Below are 19,778 nucleotides of genomic sequence, written 5' to 3' on the forward strand. Positions count from 1 at the left end.
GTACAGATATCACGCAAAAACATCGTTAAATTGCATTCGTTAGCGGTCAAAATGGATATTTTCGTTGAAATATGCTGCCTGAAACTTTTCGCGATTGCAGTACTTCCTTTTTACTTCGTACAAGGAAGTAAAAATGAGGATTCCGCTGTGCTTATGATTGACGATATCTCGAGAACCATAATATTAATTAGAAAACGAACAGTACCAAATTTTACGCGTGAGAAGCTGTATCATTTGAAATAAAATATTTTATTTTACTTGTATTTGAACCGGACTTAGTGCTCCTAATATAAAACATCAAACACATACAAAATTTGATTGAAGATATCTCGAGATCTGTCATAGCTACAAAAATTCGTGTAATCGAAATATTGCATTTGAACCGCCTTTTTATTTGCAGCAAGAATTTTCATTTTACGTATGATACATTTGGTGTACCGTTTCTGGTACATTTTTGATCGAAAATATCTCGGAAACTATGATACTTATTAAAAAAAAACCACAATATACAAAATTTTGCGCGTAAGATTCTTTGTCAGTTGAAATTTTTTTTTTTTTTGTGATTTTGCCTGTAATAGAATGGAAGTTAAGCTGGTGAACCGTTTACGGTGTACCTATGATGGAACATAACTGGTGATTTATGGTACCTGTTAAAACAAGAGACTAACGGAAAGTTTCATTCGGCACAGAGCTTTCATTTGCAGATAGAATTTCCCTTGTGCCTGTAATAGAAAGCAAACTAGTTAAAGTAATGCTGGGTGCATCACTTACATTGTACCTATGATAGAAACCGAAAAGAGTGATCTAATAAAGTTAGACTCATAAACCGCTCGCTGACGTCCGTTCTTGAAAAGAGCTGTCGTTGACCACAGCCGTTCCATTCTGTCTACACTAGAAACGGAAATCGAAAATTAAGATATTTACAAAGGAATGAGGATATCCGTATCGACAGATCTAGGGGAGATCTGCCGTTTGGGTAGCCCACTTACGAATAGCTTCAGTAGAAGCGGAAGATGGAAATTATTATATATAAAAAGGAATGAGAATAGCTAAACGGCAGATGGTTCGGAGTTCTCTCTTTTGCGTAGGCCGCGTATGGATAGCTGCAATAGAAATGAAAAATGAGGGTTGAAAAATGAGAAATGACACAGCCAAGAGAAATTTTGATGCATTGCAAGTGCTAGGAGGGAGCATATAAAAATTCAAAGAAGAAATTGCATGAGCTATTCCTAATTAAGTTAGTAATTTATTAGAGATTGATTTTTTTATTTTATATTTTACATATTCCCGCCCTATCAAGAAGAAAACGACTTGGCGAGAGGAAATCCTTTTTAGCAGTAGCAAAGAAATTTATTACAGTACGTATAGTTGATAAGAGAAAAGGATGAAGGTCTTCAGGGACGTAGTCTTGGTGTTTCACTGTGTCCATCATTTGGTTCACAAACTTCCTCATATCTAGATATATAAAAACAAACAAAAATATAATTTCAAAATCAGAATATATTAAAACATGTAAAATCAATTTAGAAGTATGAAAACAAAATTTTATGAATGAAAAGTTCAAACTGCAAGTTCTTGAAAAGATAAAAAGTTCTTGTATTCAAGATATTCTTCATGCTCAATGTGTAAAAAGTTCTTGGAAGTATATTTTGCTATCACCTCAAAAAATTTTCCAATTGTTATAAAATCTCACAGTCTTTGGTAAAAACTTACTGTTGTTATCGGTATAAAATTTGTTCTAAAACATGGTTGAAATTGCATTACGTTTAGTATGTACTTATTAATAATGGAACGAAAATAGTGTTTCATATTGTAGAGCAATGGAATAATTGATGTACATTACAAACAAAATACAATAGTAATAAACTTTGACAAAAATGGGCTGGTCCTCTACAATGCAAATCAGCGTAACAAATTGTTAATTGCTATAGGTTGCTCAATTATACGTAATAGGCTCTGTTCTTTAAAAAAGGTGACTAGCTTTCAGTATTTCAAGGCAAATCAAAGTTAAAATGTTAATTGACTTTTATGGTCATAAAAGTCCTTTTACATTATACACTTGACATTAAAAAAATTAAAATTCAAGGCAAACAAACAACTTGTATGCTCAAGTTATGTCCAAAGAAATTGAATTAACATAACAGCATTACCTTACAATATTAAAATTTACAATAATAAAAAAATAAATGTGAATTGGGAGTCTGTGTGTTTCCTTGTAAGTGTGGTAGCACTTTGTGCTGAAACTGGCCAGAAGAATGTGACCAGTGGAAAAAATATACCCTTCTCAGTCAATTTTCTAACCACAGTGACTCTCCTAAATAAAATCCTCCATCATTTGAGGATTAGGGCGTATTCCTAGGGGGACAGAGGGCGTGTGTTATCACTGCTTATATCCTCTCTAAGGAGAGAATACAAGGAGTAAACACATAGTGTCAAACCTCGTGTCACATTATCAAATAAAACGTTTCGTTTCGTTAATCTGGTATAAAATTCAGCCTTCAAAATTGAAGAGTAAAGCTTGTCGTCACTTCATCTCCGCGCTTAGGCAGACGTACGCAACAAATTTTGAACAGAAACACTCTGGTAAGAAGGAAAGGGTAAGATAGCAAAGAAGCCAGACTGGGAAAATGTCAAATTAGGGAATAAAAGCGTGAAAATTAGGGGTTACTATCTTGAGCATGTTAAGAACTCATAATCAGTTTGAAATAGTTTTCAGAAATTTTAATGCTTACTTTGGAAAATAAAATTTACTAAATTTTGAATGGCAACAGACATCTACAGTAAATTTAAATTAAGCTGCTAGATTAAAAGGTCTGAGTCTGATAAAATGGACTATTTCTGATTTCGTTTTAGTAAGGGGATTTGGTTTATCTATTTGGAAGGTAACTTCATAAAATTTTATAAGGATCTGAAAAACGAGGCGAGAGTTTTCGTGTATTGGAATACTGAAATTCTTCACACATTACTAAATCGCCAGGTTTAAAATTACTTGCTTGGAAATGGAAGTCATATGTATTTTTAGTTACATCATCAGAGCATTTTTGAGCAATTTTTCTAGTTTCTTCAGTTGGTGGGTATACTTCTTGATTTTCAAAAAAGAAACATAAGATAATTTTCCATACATTAAATAAGATAGTGGAAATTTAGGTACAGAATGTGGTGTATTATTGTATTCTTCTATAACCTTATCAGGACTTGTTTTCCTCTTGACTTGCTTTGGAAACATGAACTGTCCTGATTCGGAACAGGAAGTTTATTCAAGCTATACTCAATAAATTGTGAAGTAGACAATACACACAGGAAGGGTATACGAAACCCTTTATTTTTCTATCTTTACAGATCTTTCCGGAACTTCGGAGTACAGAGATCGACCACTTGTGGTCTGAACGTAAGAATATAAAACTACTAACTAAAAATCTAACTAAAACTAACTTTGAATTAGTATACAAGTGCCTAGCTTTAAGATTGGCCGTTATTTAATAAAAACCGTATGTACAGTATAGAGAGCTGCTAAAACTACGATACGTTTGAAATTATCAAGAGGACTAAACCTTTGGCCTTGAAGGCAAACAGCAACCGAGTGAAAACTCGTAAGACGACAATGGCAAGCGGCCTGCATCCAATAACTACTTCCTCTCTCTTGCTTGGCAAAAAGCCACAACTTAAGTACTTAACGTTAGCAAGACAAATTTTCATAAATAAGTTAAAGCTTTTAATTCTGGCCGGAAGTAGAAAATAAGAAGTGATAGTAAAGATTTAAAATAAAATAAACGTTAGTAAAACTTACAACCTGAGGTAACAATTTTGTCCGTGCAATACTACTTTGATAAGAATTTAATTTACATTTTAATCTAGTTATAACGGTTTGATTTACTCTTTCAACTTTACCATTAGTTTGAGGTCTATTAGCAGTAGTTAATAAATGTGTAACATTATTATTTTTTAAAAAGTGCTTAAATTTTGGTTCCTGAATTTGAAAAATTTGTCTAGAACAATTTATATAAGTATCAGCAGTTGCACTTTTTGAAGCAAATATCTATAGATAACGAGTAGCATAATCTATAAAAACGTGAATATATTTCTTAGTTGAATTATAATTGTTACAATAGTTTCGAAAGGTTCACTTACAGATGGTAAAGTTTGCATTAAATCAAATTTCTTTTGTGTACTTTTCTTATTGAGCTGAAATACTTCACAATGTTTGCAATAATGTCTAGTATCTTGTATTGTACCTTCCCAATAATACATAGGGAGAATAAATTTAACATGGAACATACACCAGTATGACCAAATTTCGGACAGGATGACTTAATGTGTTTCAAAACTCAATGAAAAAATTTATTCGGCCAGTTCTTGACAGCATCTCAAGAACGGGCTCACCAGCGGAAATTCATCTGCGGAATTTAAGTATGTTAACTACAAGGATTGAAGCTCTGCGACGATAATGAGGTTTATTTTATTCTGCATCCATATGAAGTATCGCTCTTGATCTTTTCAATATCCAGGAGTGGAAAAAATTTCTATCTTCCCCAGAGCTTTGAAAATGAATCCAGTAATTTTCAATGGAGCAAAACTCAAATAGCGCTATGAACTCTAAAATTTTACATAAGTATTTTTATGAACGAAGTAAATTAGTGCAGCTAGAAATTTATATATTATAATTATATAGAAATTGTCGATCATTATTATTACATTGAAGATTTCGAAATCTGATGCGGTTTTTTTATTGTATAGAATTTTAAAAATGTTGTACTGTTTTATGAAGTTGAGTAACATTTTATGGCACAAAAGAATTCAATTTTTTATAATTATGTTTGATAAAATAGGTAACGAATTTAAAGATTTGTAAAGCTTTTATTTGGAGAAGGGTATTAACATGGTTAATATATTTTTGCATTATTGTTTAAACACTTTTGAATTAATATTTTGAATTCTTTAATTATTTTAACAAAAATATTTTTTTAAAATTTGAAGTCTAAGAATTTTCTAATTATTCTAAGAATGAAGTGAATGAACCTTGAATTGGGGATAAGTAGATAAAAAATGGGTAACTCTGAATTATACTTTAATTTAGCAATAGCCCCTTAATTCTCTTTTAGGTTTGGGTACTTCTCCCTCTCTATTCTAAAAGTTGTAATAACGTTTTCGAAACTGCGTCATATCTGAAAACTAATACCGCACTACGCTATCTTAGCTCTCTGCACTGCATACAGTTCTTAGCCAATCAGATTAACGAAAAATTTTATCATAAATACTGCTGCTATCCAATTACGCTCTCTCTTCTCACTATGTTCTTACCTACTTACTTACTTATATTTGTGTTTTAAAATTGTAATTATTTCTCCATGACGAACTATTGGAGATATTTTCAATTCGCTCATTGCATGAGCAACGAATTATTATTAACTGAGACCACCTTTCAATGGACTTTACTAAACTCTCTGCTTTGGATATGCTTTGACTTATCAGATGTCTTTGCTGCTCAAGTGACTACTGGTCACACTACCCCCTGCACCTTCAACGCTGTATTCTGGAACCACAGTCATGCCTTCCTCTACCTGAAGCGCTAGTCTAGGTAACAAACTGATGACAGCCGCAACACGTTGTGCGAAATTGCACAATACTCGCAGCTTACGATGACACTTGGAACTACCCTCTCTCTTTCTCTGCCTACGCTTGCTAGCTGAAGAACGTCTTTTGCTTGGATGCTTCTGTCAAAAATGTAATGCGTCATCATCAAAATTGTGTGGGGCCGATTGCCCCCATTTTGCTGTGCCATTAATAGAATAATCAACAAGTGATAAAGATATATTTGGATAATCAAACGTTACTGGCATCTTCTATTAGGTTATAGATATTTTCAGTGATCTTCTAACCTCAGTCCACTTGCGACTGCAAAATAATGCCTTTTCTACTCAAGCATTTACTTGAAATCAAATTGCTGCAACGAAATAAATTATTTTATCACATGCTATATATAAAAATAAAACTGCTAATTATCTATAAAAAATTAATAAGTGGGAGCCTTCAAGTTTATATAGCGTTACCATTTTGCGAAACAGAAATACTGATTAATTTTTTTACGATTAAGAAAAAAATTTGATTAGATAAAAAATAATCGAGGCTTTTTTGGCAGAATTTAAGTAATTTCTACAGAAGAACGAAGGTTAAATATTCATATCGCTTCTATTGTTTAATTTACCTGTCCATGCGATTTCATTGAACATCTGACAGATCATATAATGTTTTCAAAACAGAAACAATCTTATTCTTTCAAAGACATAACCTGACATTTCTCCTACCCCACACATTTTAAACACAGATTAGAGATATTGTAGAGCAGCATGATAAGCAGTAGGATACAGATTACTTTCATGCCTTATGTTAAAGAAAAAGCCCGAAAGCTGAACAATATGAAAAAATACTCACTATAGCTTTAGCTAATTTAACAAAACATTAAAAAAATTCCGTTAAATCTTGGATTCTCAACAAAGATACTGCTTAGTAAAAAATTTCCCTATATTGTAGTTTCGTTTTGGGGAGTATAGCATAAGGCAGAGTTATCTACTTAAGGAAAAGGAGAATGTCATGGACGACAGCAGTCTCATCTTGTCTCATCTTTTTAACCACTTGAGTCTTTGTATCTCTGTGATAAGATAAATTAATAAATAAAACTATAGATATTAGTGTGATTTAAATTAATCATGAATACATTCAGGCAACATTGCTGTAGTTGCCAAGATCTTCTTCCATCATTTATAAGGAATGAACTCTTTAAGTCACTCTTGGAAAGACAATGACACGTTGGATGACTTTAAACAAAGAAAGAATAAAACTTTTACAGCTAAATGTTATCAGCTTAATGGTTCATTATGTCCTTAGCTAATAAGACTATCGAAAACTAACTGTTTTATTACATTTTTTTAGAAAGTTCTAGCTTAACTTCAAGCATCACATACCTCTTTTCCTATTTAGAAATGTCGCACGTATTTAAAGACGACAGCAGTGATGCCAACAGATGACGTTGTCTACATATCACCCATACCCAACTTTTGGTTTTGTGCCCTGCTATATTTTATAGAAAAAAAATTATGTTTACAGACTTTTGAATCACTGTAGATGACTAGATCGTTGTCTATTATGTCAGTCGTAAATAACGATTTCTTGTTTGCCTTTATAAGAGTAGAAGCTTATTGATAGCAGAGGAATGAATAAATATTATATCATAATCATAAATATTATATCAAATACTTGATATTATTGGTTTTGCGAACGCAGATTATAAATTCATAAAAGTGCACAATTAAAATTCGTTACTCTAAGCTTAGAAGTTCTTTAAGATCACTTTCCAAAATGGCACTTTTCTTCCCACCTCCGAACTATTTGTCTTTTAATTCCTTTCCCTGACATTCGATTACGCAAAGATAAGAAGTATTTATTTTAAATTGATGGTACACACGTCATTTTCATGCATTATCATTTCAAGCATAGCTTAGTTACTCAATTAAAACTGAAGAATGCTACAGCGTATGAAAAACAAATCGAATTCAGTCAATGGAATAGTAGATGAAAATTTTGCATAACTTAGTTACTCAATTAAAACTGATGGAATGATACAGCCTATGAAAAACAAATCGAACTCAGTCAATGAGATAGTAGATGAAAATTCTGAGGGAATTTGGTTAGCATGAGACGAAGTTATGAGCCGACATAAAAGCTTGTGATCTGTCTTCACAATAAATATCTCAGTTAGAAATACAAAACAAAATGTGGTTGTTGTCTGAGGTAATGATGTTAATTAATGTTTGCAGAGAGAGAGAGAGAGGTAATTGCCCTTGATTGTAGCTAAAAGATTACAGATAATTTTTCAAATACACTCTGTATGCCCTTCTAGGAAAGTAAAATTTATAAATACGTATTTATTCGTTTGGGAATAGAAAACGAAAGGACTTAAAACATTGAAATGTGAATGAATTTGAGGAGTCTTCTGTAATGAAACTACTACAATTTCAGAAAGTAAAAGAATATCGATAACAGTAACTGATAGTTACTGTTATCGATATTGCTGAATCTTTGGATAATATGCTTATATTACTAATGAATAGAAGGGAATTATGTTAATGTAAAGAAATGATTTACAATTATTTAATGGCTTATTTCCGACCAAATTTTAACATTTTCTCAGCAATTTCAAACAAAAATGGAAAGGCTCAACGCGTTTACAGAATAAATGCAGGTTTTCTCAATCGACAACCTTAAGTTTTCTTCCTTGCTTTTAGAATTAATTAGAAAAATTTGTAAGAAAATATTTTTCATTAAAATGGTCCAATAGTATAACTGGCTTCTAATTTTATTCACTTTAAAGTAGCCGCGTACATAAGATTTTTGAATAAGGGTAGATTGTACCGGGCGACATTACGCATCTCTAAAAGTAAATTTATGCTTGATGAAATAAATATAATTTTCCTCTTTCTCATCAGCTAAGTATTTTTTTCTGTTGCTAATAGACACTTGCATTTGGAGCGAACAGAATCAACGAACACAGAAAAATTTGCCTTGGTTTCGGTTTCCGGCGGCTAAGCATGTCATTTGCAAGGGCGACGTTACATTGTTTTGTCCTAGTTTATTGCATGAATGAGCCAATTTTTTTCATGCAGTTCTCCAGGAAATAAAAGTCAGAATTAAAATTTACTAAAATAATATTAATTTCTATTTTGAAGAAATGATACCATTTCCTCACAATGAGCAGTCCTGCAACTGCTAATGAAGACTTATGTGCTAGAGACACTTGAATGAAGCTCCTGGGCGGATAACCGTACCCTGAATATAACAGATAGAAATTACATAGCTTTTACTGGCGTAATATGGCATTAATTCGAAGTGAGAACTAGCAAAAAACTAATTCTCATGGTAAGCGTGAATGAGTCTTAGACACTGAGTTACTCTGCGTAAATATAGGTCAAGAGAACAGCAATAAATTGGCTGCTGTTCAGCTAGAAGAAAGATTGCAGCAGTCATGAGGCTCTAGGCATAACATAGTGAGAGCTTCAGAGCGACATGTGTCTTGATGTCTAAGTGCTAAATGAGAGAACAAGCGTCGAAGTCCAGCAGGCAGGGCGAGGAGGCGGAGTTAGCTTGTCAGATCATCGAAGGGACAATGGCATAGCTGGAAAAGAGTGCACTTCCAAACATGTCAGGCATTGGAGAAGGAGGGGCTTATTTTTAATGTAAAATTGCCGAAAGAAAAGGAAACATGGAGTAAAATGCATAATAAATTAAAAAAAAAATTACGTTACTAATAGGTTACAAAATACTTATTTGGTGAAATTAATTAATTTAGATGCAATAAGACCGCACCCGGTCTTTTTATGTTGCTTTGGTCGGAATAACTGTAATTCATGAGAGGAATTGAAGTATTATTTGCTTTGCTGATACTTTTAAAGAACTTCTTCGCTATTTTTGCAATACATGAATCAATTTTATTAACATTCAATTCTTTGTGAATTGCATCATTTCTAATATACCATTGGCAGTTTGCAATTTATCCCAATGTAACATTTCGAATTTGCTGTATTTATTTCATTTTAGCATCACAAATAAAAAACCCAGACGGGACAGGCGCAGGATATGATGGGCCGCAACATGGTCTCATACACGAGTATCTTGTGTTCTATAGAAAAACGGAGTTTCGAGCAATTAACGGGTTGAGTAAAGCTTTAGTAGCCCGATATTTTAATGAGTTTCGGGGTATTAAAGCTCCCAATGGTATACTAAACTGCCAATGGTATATTAAACTGCCAATGGTATATTAGGAATGATGCAATCAACAACGAAATGAGTGTTAGTGATTGCTTGCAGATGAAAGAGATTCCTAGTACCCCTTCATCTTTTGCTAGATTACATTTAATGCTTTTAGAAGGTAAATAAAATTGATTTGTTTAACTAGGCTGTAGGATTTTATATTGCTCTCACAAGAAGTACGTTTGTTACCGGCATCGTGAGAAACTCATGTACTTTAAAAAATGCCCATATTGTATACAATTAATAGGAATTTTAACAATAAATAAATGAAGATGCTCAAAAACGAATTAACACAAATAAGTAAAAAATTAACAAAGTTATACTGTCTGAAGTTTCGCTAAAAGGGACTGGATGTTATTTCAAGAAACAATCCTTGAAACTCTGAATAAAACAGCACATCCGGTATGCTAGACATAAGGAAATGAAAAAGGTCTTCAGTAGAAGGTAAGAAACCTCAGCTTTCAATTTACGGAAGTTATACTATTGCTCGCAGTAATTTTCTCCTAAATTTGGTTTTTTTAGAAGCTTCAAAAATTTCATAAGAATCAGTCTTGTTAATGACTTAGTTTCCGCTCTGTTTCTGTCTTAGACGTAGAGAAACCCGTTAAGAGACCCACCTCTCTCTTTTCGAAGAAGCACTACAATTTCCGTGGGAGGTACTACAAATTCCACTGCTTTTCCTCGTAGTAACAAGGCTTCGAAAAATTTCTACTGAACTTCAGTAAAAGTGCAATCAGCGACAATTTGTTATTTTTTTTTGCTTATTTGTGCTTGTGTGTAAGTTTAGAAATTCTTACATGCTAGAATGACGAAGTTTGGTAAAAAAATCACATTTTAATTTTATAGCTTTATCTGATATAGCGTAGTTTAGTTTTACAAAACTAGTTAGGTTTCCTCTTTGCATTAATTAGAAGAGAAGCCATAGAAGATTTTATGCAGTAGAGAAAACAGGAAATGAACATTTAAACTCTAGAAAGGCGCCTTTAATGACGTGGAAATCTGTCAGAAACTAATTTAAAGACCAAATTTGTGACATGATATTTTCAGTGAGGTTTTAAGATAATAATTCGGCAAGTACTATATCTAATCGAATGTGAATATACTGGGCATATTCAAAAGCATGTTTTAACGTTCGAAAACTAACTAACATGTCGGAAAACTTAACTAAATTGATTATTGAAAACTGCAAAACTGCTATAGGATTCCAATATACAGAAAATACCAATAATTTGTAATGTATGTAGAGTGTAAGAACTGCAGCAGACTCCTGTCACTTTCAAACGTAAAGCAGTCAGTGCATGGTTAAGGTTCTATCAGCTCTGACTGCTGGTGCAAATTTCAGCAAGCCGCAGCAAATGCATCAAAATTCCATCATAAGTCCGAAGGAAGACCGAAGAACGCAATGAACGTTATTAAACATGACATGTATATATGAAACTGTGTTATATATAAAGGAAACAGTATTACCAAAATTTGTCGCTGAAATGTCGCAAACACCAATTCTAAAGACATTTTATGAAACAAAAACACCAAGAATCTTTCGTTGAATTACAAACTCAATGGGTACTTTATGGATACAATGTCTTTCGCTTAGGTCATTAAAAGTTTTAAAGGATTACTAGATGTTTTTGGAGTTGTTGATACTCATCCTGGTGCTCACACACTGAAAGGAGTTTTCAGTGTTTCAAGATGTACAAATTAGATAATGTGAGCACCCTTCTTTAGCTGAGGTAAAAATTGTCAGAAAAATTAGATTTAAAAGAGGAAAAATAGGAAAATGTGAGAAGGAAGAGAATATAACCTATAAATGTGGCAAATTTTAGGTATGTTAGTATATTTTCTTTGGCATAAATACAATAATTTGAATTTACACTGAATTAGTACACTTTACTGAAAATTAATTTTTGCATAAAATTTCTTTATTTCAAAAATTTAACAGCTCAAAATATTATTAGTCCATCCCTCTGTACATGTGCTTTGCCTTTATATTGTTCTCTAATGAAAAGAAATTCTCCCGTGAGTGCTTTTCTAATGGTGTTCCTCTTTTGAATTACTATACGGTAACCATGAAAGAAAATTTTGTAATTATTCTTTGATCACCTCTAAAATTTTTTTCATTACTCCTTTAAACAATCATAATTAATCCTTTGAATATTAGAAGGAATTCTGTAGTTTATTTTAGTGCAATTATTTCTGAAAAACGTCTTAATATTTTTCGGCAATTTTAAATCTTTGAAAAAATTCCCTTATGTTCTGTTGTATTCAAGTAACATTTTTGAAAAATAATAAGAATTTACATAAACGGTTGATAATCTACCTTTAATATTTACGAAAATTAAAACTAAACTGTGATAAAAGTGTTCATATATGTACTTAAAAAACTGTACTCCGAATGTGTTCAGACACTTTAAACAACTTCATTTGCCTACTGGTAAACTGCCTAAAGATATTTCCTAATGCTGTTTATAAAATGTCAGATTTCTTATTTTTCAAATAATATAGATGATATAGTATACATTCTTTTAGAAATGTTCAAATGCAACGTCATAGCGTATTAATTAACGTGCAGAAACAACAATTAAACTATAATTCTCAAATAGGAATTAATGACTTGAAAATAAAAACTCAAAAAGCAGTGTCGAAAGAGAATTAGGTATAAACGAAAGCTTAGAGAAAAAAGATCCTTTCAGCGTATTTTGAAAATTTAAATGATAAATTAAATGAAAATAAATAGGTCATTTAGCTTTGATATGTTTGACCTCCTGTTTCTAACCAATTATAAAAATCTAATGTCACTGGTTAACAGTAACCGAAGAAAATCCAATTTAGTTGCAAGAACTACTCATTTAAGTGAGAAGCCAAACATTTCATGACGATAAAAAAATAAAGTTCATATTCTGCAGTTGTTAGCAGATTGTGTTTGAAAAATAAAAAGTAAACTTGATCTTTTATTAGTTGGGAATGCGTTCGTTTCAATAGAAAAGTTTTACAATTTTTTTCCTTTCAAAATATTTGCTTTTCTACCTTTTTCTATTTTTTAAAACAAAAGCTTATGCGGATTCATAAATTTAATAGAAATATTGCCTGCTCATTTTTGAGGTTTTTTTGAACGTCTTTTCAATTTTCTTTGATAAAGTATTATCAGATTCTATGTTCCGTCTTACTTTCTTCGGGAACATGCAAGGACCTGACTCGGAACAGAGAGCTTACTAAAGCTTTGTTCAATAACTGTGGGAAGTAGACAGGATACACAAGAAGGGTATACAAAACCCTTTATTTTTCTCTATTTACAATAACTTCCGTACTTCGGAATACAAAGACCCACTACTTGTGGTCTAAACGTAAAAATATAAAAATAAAACTAAACTCTAATTTAACTTTAAAATAATAAACGTGGAAGATTGGCCTTATATTAACAGGAAGCCGTATGTAGTACAGAGAACTGTGAACACTACAATACGTTTAAAAGTTATCAAGAGGATTAAACCTCTGGCCTGGAAGGCAACCAGCAACTGAGTAAAACTTCTAAGGTAAGCGGCCTGCTTCGACTAACTGCTTCCTCTCTTTCGCTTGGCAAAAAGCCACAACTTAAGTACTTGGCGTTCGCCAGACAAACTTTGCATAAATACGTTAACGCTTATAATTCTGGCCGGAAGTAGAAAATAAGAAGTGATAGTAAAGATTTAAAATAAAATAAACGTTAGTAAAACTTAAGATCCTTACAGTATAATGCACACATATAAATTTTGCTGTGAAAACTATCAAATAGAACGGAGTTTGAAATACTGAGCAGAATTTTCTTATAACCACAGCTTATTATTTACTCACTAAGGAGTAAATAATACTTCCAGTACAAAAGTTTTAGCATAGCTTTCTCTGGTAATTAAAAGAGCACCGAGTGATTTTGTGATTTCAGAATATAAGATGATTAAGATCAAAATACCATATTTTTTCAATGAGAGTAAGTTGTAAAAGTGTTTTTAAAAGCAATTCGCAAGCTAATTTGTTACTAAAATGAAAAAAATATACTGTTACAAATTTTGTACATATTTAGATAATTTTAGTGAAATCATATGTGACATTCTGTGTAATGTAACACGAAAAGCTGAGAGAAACGATGCTCTACCGGAAAAATAGGAATACACGGGCAAGTCTATTCAACATTGAGAAAATGGCTATCTCACTAATTTGGTGAGATATCGCCAAGCTGGCAACTGTTTTGGTGACTAATTTTGTTTCCAGATTCGGCGAGAAGTTACCAAAAGTCTCCAAACTAGGCGACCATTTGACGACATATGGGTTCGATCCCATAAAACTGTAACGGATAATGTAACTGAATAAATTTAATTGATGCTCTGTGTAACTCTTACTATATTCTGCCATCATATGCCTTCCAGTAATTTTAAGAAGCAGGAAGTACTAGAAATATCTCGGCTGCCGGGTGAAAATGATATAAGACTGGAGAGAGCATCAGTTTCTCAGTTGTTGTTAACTTTCTTATCTCTTAGACGAAGCTAGCGTGAATGTAGGCGGCGAGAGGTGATTGGAGACTTTTTCCCTCTCCAGAACGGAGGGGTATTTTTGAGCAGCAAGTTTTCGTGCTTCTTCATATAATTATTTCTTTGTTTATCTTGTCAACATCTTTAATAATTGTCCCTTTTGAATGCTGAGTTCCTAATCGAACAACTTGCTAGGATGAAGGAAACCCAGTAAATATGGAAAGACATTATCTGCAAATTCCTTGAGCAATTTTTTTTTTTGTTTCGAGATACGAAGCAGAGGTAAAGCATGAGTCCGACCAACCAGTGTATTTCGGTCAAAAAATGGCTGGACAATTTTCATTCCTACAAAATCCTAAAAAAATTTGCAAGCGTTTCGTCTAAAATTAATTGATGACTTACGTGACGTTTCAAGATTTCACTTCCTGCTGTGTCCTGTTCTTCAACGACGAATTCGCGAGTGTCATTGTTGAGTGTCGCGAGTCATTGTGAGTGTTGAGAATTCGCGAGTATCACTGATATTTACCTGGGTTTCTTTGTGACTGAACACGCATCTAAATTTCTACTACAAGGTTCTGAATAAACGTCAGTTTCACATGTGAAGATATTACAATTTTTGGCATTATAACATAGGTAAATTTATTTTTCATCGAATTTATGGTATTAGGTACTCCATGTGAAATTCTAATATTCTGTTAATTTTCGGTTATTGCGCTACCAGTTTGAAAAATAATTAAAATGGCTATAAATATTGTTACGAATTTGGTATTTTAAAAGCTAATGCTAGTTCATTTATAAATTAAATGGTTTTATTTCCCGCGTAGTGCAGCGCGTGACGAATATTAAAAGAAGAAAGCTAAGCCGAAAAATTGAAAATACTAGAGCGCGCGCATTAAATAAATAAATATGTCTTTTTGATTTCGAGAAAGTACTAGAAAATTCTAGCGCGTGATTTTAAAATCTTATAAAAGGAGGAAAACATCTCATTTCGTAGTAGTTGCTCAGTTTGTTGTTGTTGAGAAAACTGCTGTTGTTGATTGTAGAGAATTCGCGGATTAGCTTTCTTTAGCTGTTTTGAATTACGTTCCATTGGACATTTGAGTAGTTAAAAGATAACTACTGTGAGATATTGTAATACTGCATGATAATTTGAGAAAATTTAAGCATTTTTGTTGTGATAATAATAAATTTTTGTTCATTTTTCATCGGACTTGTGCATTCATTTCGTAACGAACCCGTACACGCACGCAACAATTTTTGGTGGCAGCGGTGGGATTTGAATGCCAATAACAAGAGCGATGGAAGAGCAATTAAGGCAGTTGATCTCAGACTTTGCCTCGTTGAAAGAAGATATGAAATCTAATCAGGAATTGATTGAAGCGGGACAGGAAGAAATGAAAGAGGGACAAGAATCTGTTAAGGAAGAGATGAAGGCCATTCAAGCTGGTCAATTAACTTTTAAAGAAGAAATAAAAGCTGTTAAGGAAGAGATTACCAGCGTAATAGAAAACAAATTCGAGGTTATGGAAAGTAGAATTGACGCAGTTGAAAATAAAGTTGGAAACATTGAAGAAAATGTTTCTTCGGTAAAAGAAGAAATAGAAGAGAGAGTTTCTGCCGTGGAACAACAAATTAATGATAGAGTTTCTGTGGTCATCAAAGAAGTTGATGATTTAAAGAAATTCGTAGCGACGGCAGGGAGCAATCCGGAAGGTTTTAAATTTGTACCCATGCCTGCTCGTCCCTCTCTGAAGCTATCGACATATGATGAGAAGACATCCTGGCAAGTGTATAAGACCCAGTTTTCTATCGTTGCACATGCGAATGGATGGGATTCCCAAGCTAAGGCCTGTCATCTCGCCGCTTCTCGGAAAGCAGACGCTGCGGATATCCTGCAGACGCTTCCCGAAAATCAAAGGCTAGATTTCGAAGCTCTATCCGGCGCTTTGGAGCTGCGCTTCTGCGAGAAATGTTTAAAAGACTACATCAGGCTCCAATTAAAATCCCGTCAACAGAAGCTCACCGAAACACTTCAGGAGCTCACCACGGATGTTGAAAGGCTGTCACATCACGCCTTTTCGGAGTGCCCGACAGAAACAAGGGAAATCCTGTCCCTGCAATACTTCATCGATGGCATCCGGGACTCTGAAATACAGAAAGCACTGCGAATGGCGGATGTTAATGATCTGAAAAGCACTTTAGTGTACGCCATGAAATTCGAGGCAGCCCAGCAAGCAACTCGTAGAGATCGCTACCAAGTCAAAGCTGTGCGAGTCCACAAGCCAGCGGATCAATTGATGGCTCGTTTAGATGACTTATCCAGACAAGTCGACGATTTGATACGGAGTAGGAGTGAGAACAAAGTGGCTCTAAAGTGTTGGAAATGTGGTATTGAAGGGCATATACGACGGCATTGCAGAACACCCCAGGGCACGGATAATAAAATGGATGATTTGATAAGACCAGTGAATGCCTTGAGACGGAATACTGGTGAGAAGAAACCAACCCTAAAGTGCTGAAACTGCGGTGTTGAAGGCCACATACGAAGTAACTGCAGAACACCCCAGAGCACGGAAAATAAGAGAGGCGTGTTAAATAGATAATCAAATGCCATGGGACAGAAAAGGATTGACAAGAAACCAAAGTGCTGGAACTGTGGAACTGAAGGCCACGTACGAAAGAATTGCAGAACACCCCAGGGTACGGAAATTGAGACCATTTCTCAGCAACGAAGCAGGAAACAAATTAATGACCATATCAAGGAACGGAGGTTGCCAGATAATGAAAAACCTTGTTTTAAAGCCCTCAAGATTTCTAGAGTGAGTGGCAACAGTAACGGACTGTCCATCGATGGAAATATCGATGGAGTTCCTTGCAATATGATCATTGACACAGGAGCTAATGTTACTATCATTAGGAAAGATGTAGCTGAACAGTTTAAGGATAAACTTATTTGGACGCCATCCTGTGTTACCCTTCAGACTGCGTCTGGTGATAAGATCGACATAGCTGGGAAGTTAAACGTGAAAATCACATTTGGAAGTGCCGCCTACCATCACACGGCATATGTGGCGGATATTACAGATCCATGCATACTCGGATTGGACTTTTTAAGGAAATACAATTTTTCCTTAGACTTGAAAAACAACAAACTGCTTTCAGGATCTGAAGACATGACTATCCATCCTAAGAAGGGATCCTCACCTGGAAATGCCGACTAGGGTCGAAAAGAAACACCAGACTACCAGCTATTCTCCATCTCAGATGCTCTTCGGTCGAGACCTTCGTCTGCCTTGTGACTGCCTGTTTCATCGCCGTACGGATGCGCCTTCATCGCCTGAGGAACACATCCAAGATGTCAAGGATCGTTTTGAAGTGATGCATCGTTCCGCACGAAAGCGAGTGAACTTGGCGACGGAGAAAGTGAAGTCCAGATACAACACGAGAGCTACTGGACATAGATCCAACAAAGGAGACAAGGTGTGGTTGTGGAACCCGATTCGCCGAAAAGGAGTCAGTCCTAAATTACAGTCACCTTGGGATGGTCACCACACAGTCCTAAACAGGCTGAACGACGTCGTGGTTCAGATCCGTCGGAACTCTAAACCTAAAATCGTTCATTACGACAGGTTAGCTCATTACTATGGCCATAGTACGTAATGTAAATAATTGCAAATAGTATAAGACCATGGTCCTTTTTGTTTTTAAATTTGTATTTGATTTGATTTGTATTTAGTATTTGATTTGCATTTAGTATTTGATTTGTATTTGATAGCATTTGATTTGTTTTATTTATTGCATTTATTGTTCATGTTGTTTATTATTGTAATGCTTATGCCTGAGTTGCATTTATGCCTCAGTTGTAAGTTTGGCTTCCTGTCCAGGGATTGTACTGCCCGGGACGTGCAGTCCTTGGGAAGGGGCAGTGTTACGAATTTGGTATTTTAAAAGCTAATGCTAGTTCATTTATAAATTAAATGGTTTTATTTCCCGCGTAGTGCAGCGCGTGACGAATATTAAAAGAAGAAAGCTAAGCCGGAAAATTGAAAATACAAGAGCGCGCGCATTAAATAAATAAATATACCTTTTTGATTTCGAGAAAGTGCTAGAAAATTCTAGCGCGTGATTTTAAAATCTTATAAAAGGAGGAAAACATCTCATTTCGTAGTAGTTGCTTAGTTTGTTGTTGTTGAGAAAACTGCTGTTGTTGATTGTAGAGAATTCGCGGATTAGCTTTCTTTAGCTGCTTTGAATTACGTTCCATTGGACATTTGAGTAGTTAAAAGATAACTACTGTGAGGTATTGTAATACTGCATGATAATTTGAGAAAATTTAAGCATTTTTGTTGTGATAATAATAAATTTTTGTTCATTTTTCATCGGACTTGTGCATTTATTTCGTAACGAACCCGTTACACACGCAACAATATTTTACCACAGCAATTCTTCCGGAATCATGAGAGCTTGACAACAGATTTAATTAAATGTTTTCATTCTTTTAAGTTTAAAAGATTTAGATAACTAAACATTTCCAGTAATGAGTCTTCTTAAAAGCGGTCTAAATCCAAAACGTGAACATGTCGGGACACGGAGTGCGAAATGAAGAACCCTCTTTTTCATGACAACTATTGAATATAGTGTTCTATACTGAGCTCTTTTGAAATTAGAAGGGACAGAATAGGATTTACTTGAGACTACATAATTAATAGCTTAAAATAAAAGTTGGAAGCATAATTTAATTTTTCTTATCGAATTTCGATAGATATTGCGCAGCTGAGCAAGATCATCACAGATTTCAGGCACATACCTTTTCTTATTTTTAAAACTTTGGTCGGCTGTTCCATGAAAGATGATGAAAATCAGTCTTTCATAAAAGACAGATTTCCTCCATTGAATCAACCGACTAGATCAGGAATGGGAAATCTGAAAGGATTTGAAGTGATGGATAACGAAATCAATCACTTTTTAAAGATAAATTTCAGCTCGAGAGTGATCAATGGATAATCGGTTATGAGAGAAAAGCAATATCAGAAAATAAGTCTTTTTTTTATAAAGCGGCCCAAATTTTTACTGGTATAACCACTTCATTTATTCATAAAAATTTAAATTGTCACCACATCGTACTGCCCAGTTATAAATGATACAAATATAGATATTTTCGTAAATATCCAAAATCAAGCTTATGTTTCCACAGATGAACCTAAAATTGCTTGAAATGTACAATTTGCAAAGCTTTTGTTCAAAGGACCTTACTCTTAATAAAGCTCGTTAAAAGTTCTAACTTTTAACTTCATCCTTTCCTATCTTCCTGTCAACTCATACCCTTCGTCATCTCAATAACATACGTGTATGAAAACGTATATGTGTATGAAATGGGGAGAAAAAAGTAACTCGGATGAAAGGCACCTAGAAATAGTACTGCATTGCAGAAAACATCGTGAGGGAATTTTGAAGAATTCATAACTGGTACAGTAAAAG

At 34.0% G+C, this 19,778-nt stretch overlaps 1 long non-coding RNA gene across 1 annotated transcript in view; it reads right to left on the minus strand.

The window, feature by feature from the left end:
- Window positions 1-1,212: 1,212 nt before the first annotated feature.
- The window catches only part of LOC118182950 (uncharacterized), a 394,569-nt gene continuing 376,003 nt past the window's right edge, over window positions 1,213-19,778 (minus strand). Inside the window, exon 3 of the long non-coding RNA XR_015039214.1 lies at window positions 1,213-1,455. This is a non-coding gene — a long non-coding RNA (uncharacterized LOC118182950). The remainder of the gene's footprint in view (window positions 1,456-19,778) is intronic.

Source organism: Stegodyphus dumicola, chromosome X2, assembly GCF_044657685.1.
Source record: "Stegodyphus dumicola isolate Sdum_Otavi_A_Nest chromosome X2, ASM4465768v1".
NCBI classification, from domain to species: domain Eukaryota; kingdom Metazoa; phylum Arthropoda; class Arachnida; order Araneae; family Eresidae; genus Stegodyphus; species Stegodyphus dumicola.